The 5,126-nt window shown below is 35.9% G+C and overlaps 1 pseudogene; it reads right to left on the reverse strand.

The window, feature by feature from the left end:
• Nucleotides 1–1,521: 1,521 nt before the first annotated feature.
• On the reverse strand, nt 1,522–3,900 carry LOC111826891 (annotated as a pseudogene).
• Nucleotides 3,901–5,126: the final 1,226 nt, after the last annotated feature.

A 5,126-nucleotide genomic window follows, 5' to 3' on the forward strand; every position in this document is an offset into this window, starting at 1 on the left:
TCCTTTATCCAGTCCCCTCCCACCTTCATCCCCTCTGACATTTATAAGTCTGTTTTATGTATCCATGCCTCTGGTTCTATTTTGTTTATCAGCTTATTTTGTTCATTAGATTCAACATATTAGTGAGGTCATATGGTACTTGTCTTTTTCTGGTACTTGTCTTTTTCTGACTGCCTTATTTTGCTTAGCATCATAATCTGCAGGTCCATCCATGCTGTTGCAAAGGGTAAGAGTTCCTTCTTTTATATAGCTGCATACTATTGCATTGGTTACCAGAGTTTTAAGTTGATTATAACCAAGGATATAACAGAGGTACTACAAGACCATGCAAAATAACTACAAATATTGAGTTACTGTGCTGAATACTTCATTATTAGAGAAAACTAAAGGCGATAGTAAGCAAATCAAGCAAAAAAGGTGGCCAAACTCATTCTCCTTAAAGATTTGTGAGCACAGTGAAGTCTTCGGTATACCTTTACCCATTATATCTGTGTATCATTGCCAGGCTGGTGTGGCTCAGTGGTTGAGCATCAACCTGTGAACTAAGATTCCTGCTCGGGGCACATACTTGGCTTGTGGGTTTGATCCTCAGTAGGGGGTGGGTGGGAGGCACCCAATCAATGATTCTCATCATTGATGTTTCTATCTCTCTCTTCCTTTCTGAAATCAATAAAAATATATTTTTTAAAAAAATTCTGTTTGTCATTGCAAGATATTATAATTTGTAATAATTGTCATCTTAATGTTTTAAATTTTTGAGTATTATTCATATATTCTTATCTACACAGTCTCTTCATTTTTAAAAATATCACACCTACAATAGAATATTAAGGAAACAAAATATAAATGCATATATTTCTAAGTGAAATTAAAATAGACCGAAAGTAGAGATTATTTTAAAACAAATATGCAACAAATAGGCAGAGAAAGTAGGAGAATGGCATTTTAATGTTTAATAAAAAATTTAAAAATGATTATTTCCTAGAAATTATGAAATTCTCCGTTTAAAAGGAATAAATAATTAAATTTTAACCTAATACAGATACAAAATGTAAAATGGTTATAAACCTTAAAAAGGAGAATAAAAACAAATTTTACTGGCAATTTATATTGAGATGAGAATCTTAAAAATAACATCAAAGTTGTATTAAACCCACTTAGAACAGCAAACAGCAAAAAAATACAAGCCCATTTTAATCTTTTTTTATTACAAAATCTTGTGGGACTGCAGGTCAAAACTACTTGTGGTAGAAATATAATTCTTTATAACTTACAGATGTCCTGTACACAAACAATTTCACTGGAGTTCTAAATATTCTTCTGTTTTAGCCTACTTACTCTATGTAGTCAGTCTAAGACAGATAAAGTCTCTTTCTATAACAATTGATTATTACTAGCTACCAAAAATAAGAAAATCAAGATAGAGTACAAAATATAACATTTTTAATAATGATGATGATATTTTTGTCTTAGTCTAAAAGGGCCCTGCATTCTCTCTTCCTTCAGTGATTTTACAAATCTTCATATGTAACCTGAGGCCAGAAAATGATGCAAGCAAAATCTTTCTCTGATGTGAGGTTGAACATCTTTATTCAGTTCTACAAGCTTCTTCAGAAATGAAATCAATATTAGGAATTCATTGACATTTTTTCTAAAACTGACTTTCTATAGGGATTTAATTAAAAAGCTGATCATCAAAAGCTTGTGGTGAGTTGTCAATTATTATAATTTTTGACAGATCTCTTCCAAGGGTATTAAAGTCCTTTGTATAGTTTTCTTGTGTTCACAGAAAGTCCAGTGCCTGATGATTTGTTTTTAGATTCTAATATGTCCATTAAATTATCTGCATATATCATCTTTAGGAGCAGTAAAAGGAATGCTCTCATACAGCTCAGAAACTGTTTTCAAGAATTTTCTGAACTGCAGTCTTACTCTCAGATAAATCTGACAAATGATATCTTAGAAAGGACTAGATAAGTGCTGCATCTTCTATCTATCTCATTTAGACTCAATGCACTAGTGTTTTATACAGATCTAAAAGAAAAAAGAATTCTGATGTGTTTCTTGTTATAATGAAAAAGCAGGTTACTTATTTAATTGTTCTGTGAGTAATAGAACAATTGTCATGAAATAATTGGGGTCAAATATTTTTCAGTCTTATTTACAAGTGACCTATACATGATCTGATGGATAAGTACTAACTAGAGTTATCAGTACTTCAAGGATGGGATATCCCAATGAATTTTTTCTTGCTTCCTCAAACTATTATTTATCAACTAGAGGCCCAGTGCATGAAATTTGTACATGGGTAGGGTCCCCAGGGCCAATTGGGACCTTCCGACTGCTGGCCAGGGCCTTCCTTCCCCAGCAGCCGGCTTCCAGCTGCCGGTTAGGGCCTTCCTTCATTCCATGCCACCCTCTGGTGTTCAGCACATGTCATAGCAAGCGATTGAACTCCCCGTCTGCTGGTTGGACTCCTGAGGGGGAAATTTGCATATTAGGCTTTTATATATATAGAGGCCTGATGCATGAAAATTCAGGCAAGGGTAGGCCTTCCTTCCCCCGCCTGCTGGCGCTGGCTTCCCTCTGGCACCCGAGACCCGGGTTTCCCTCCTTCGGCTGCCGGAAGGCATCCGGGATCTGGCTGGCTTCCCTCCAGCCCCAGCTTTGTCAGGAAGGACATCTGGAATGACATCCGGAAGACATCCAGTCTAATTAGCATATTACCCTTTTATTATTATAGATAGCCTCACTTGAACCACTCAATTTGAATAAACTGCTCTGTTAGTTGATTCAGTAATTTTGGTAATGATCTCATACCTACTTGCTCCATATCAAGTGGATTTACTATCTCTTTAGTTTCCATAGTCTGTCCTGGAGAGTCTGATACTAATGTGTCATGTTTATTCAATGGTGAAAAAAAGTTGAAGACAGGATAATATGGACCCAACAATGTAGTTTTCAGGGGACTTTTAGAGGAAAAATTATCTTCTAACTTTCTATTTTGTTTTATGTGTTGATATGTCATTTCCTAACTACTAGCTTTTGAGATATTTGTTAGGCTTTTCTCCTGCTCTTGGTGTTGATGTGATCAAATTATTATCCATATCACATCCAATTCTACTTTGTTTTGACAGCTTTTATTTCCTTTGAATGTGCTCCCTTTAAGGATATTATACATTTAAGTCAATAAGCTAGTTTCATTCTTTAGTAGATTTTCTCTTCCCAAAAGCCATCTATCACTAAACAATATTTCCTCTTTGCTCTAGCAGGACATTGTGTTTGAATTTGATTGATTAAGAAGCTTACTTTGTTCTCAGCCTCATCTGTTATGGGTGCCTCATGTAAAACTGTAATGACTGTAATGACGGAAAAGTACTGTAAGGTTCTGGCAATGGTCTTCACTACTCAATGTAGGTGGTTTTTCCTGCTTAGCCCATAGCAACATCAGAACCAGCTTTTTCAGCCAATCACAATTTCTCACCTACTGACTGTTCTACTGTACAAATAGCCTCACATGAAAAGCCAGGCAGTTTCTTTTCACCACTTCCCCAGTCTATGGGCATGTATTGTAAAGCTGCAAAGTTCATGTACTGCCCTGACATCTTTGAGCCTCATATGGCCTCAAAAGCCTAGTTATGAGTCCCTCTGTTCTTGCCTAATATGCCTCCCAGCCAGGGGGAAAGCCTACCCAACCAGGTACTTTCTTTAAGAACCAGTCCAGCTGACTCCGCCCAGTCCTCAGACTAATGGGTTTCACTTCCTTGCCAGGCTGCAAAATTATTCAAACAAACCAATCTCCTCACATAGGAACTAAGGGTTACTTCAACCTATTATTACTACAAAGCCTGCCTTCCACAGCCCTTGCTTATTTACTATGTTCCCAAGTACAACCCTCATGTTGCCCTGCATGGACTGCCATGCCCTCTGTGAGGTCTTTATATTTAAACTTCAGTGTTATTTCATCTGTCTGGTGTCAAGTGTTGTGTTTGACTATCACATACTATAAAGGGTGGAAAATCTCTTTTCTCATCAATTTGGAATAGAAATAAATAAAAACCAGGGTCACATTTTCCTGTTTCTTTGCATGTCTCATAACATTTTTGTGTGGAAAACTACACATTTTAGATAATATGTTGTAGCAAATCTGGGTACCAGTCCCCCGCATCATGCTTGTTATTGTTGTTTCCTTTTTCATTTGTTTAGTGACTGGTTGGATTATTTTGCTGAAGTCTATTCCCCCTATCTCAAAGCATGAAATTTCTGATATTCCTTCTCAGGGAACCAACCACGGGTTTGGAAATGCCTACAGTTGCCCTAGCATGACAGTATTTTTAGTAAGGCTGCCTTTGATTATCACTTTCCTTGAACACACTCAGTTGTTAATTAGTCTTCACTAATTGTTGGTTAGGGCATAAATTCCTCAATAAACTGTTCCAATTAAATTTGGACTTCGTGGTTACATTTATTCCTAAGTATTTTATTTTTGAAGCAATTTTAAATGGGATTGTTTCCTTAGTTTCCCTTTCTGACAGTTCATTATTGTGTAAAAAATGCAATTGATTTCTGTATATTTATTTTGTATCCTGCTACCTTACTGAATTATTTTACACATCCTAGTAGTTTTTTTTTGTGGAATCTTAAGGGCTGTCTACATACAGTATCATGTCATCTGCAAATAAAGACAGTTTCACTTTCTCCTTTCCAGTTTGGATGCCTTTTATGTTATTTTTGTCTGATTTCTGTGGCTAAGACTTCCAGTACCATGCTGAATAAGAGTGGTGAAAACAGACAACCCTGTCTTGTTCCTGTTCTTAGGGGAAATGGTTTTAGTTTTTTCCCATTGAGAATGATATTGGCTATAGCTTTATCATATATGGCCTTTATTACATTGAGGTATGTTTCCTCTATTCCCACTTTGCTGAGAGTTGTTATCATAAATAGGTGCTGAATTTTATCAAATGTTTTTTTAATCTATTGATATGATCATGTGATTTTTATCCTTCATTTTATGTATTGTATCACATTTATTGATTTGTGGATATTGTACCAACCTTGCATCCCTGGAATAAATCCCACTTGATCATTACTTTTTAGAGGGTGAAAGGCTTCTACTTCTTCATTTT

The sequence above is a fragment of the Myotis lucifugus genome, unplaced genomic scaffold (genome assembly GCF_000147115.1).
Source record: "Myotis lucifugus unplaced genomic scaffold, Myoluc2.0 scaffold_2, whole genome shotgun sequence".
Taxonomy (NCBI): domain Eukaryota; kingdom Metazoa; phylum Chordata; class Mammalia; order Chiroptera; family Vespertilionidae; genus Myotis; species Myotis lucifugus.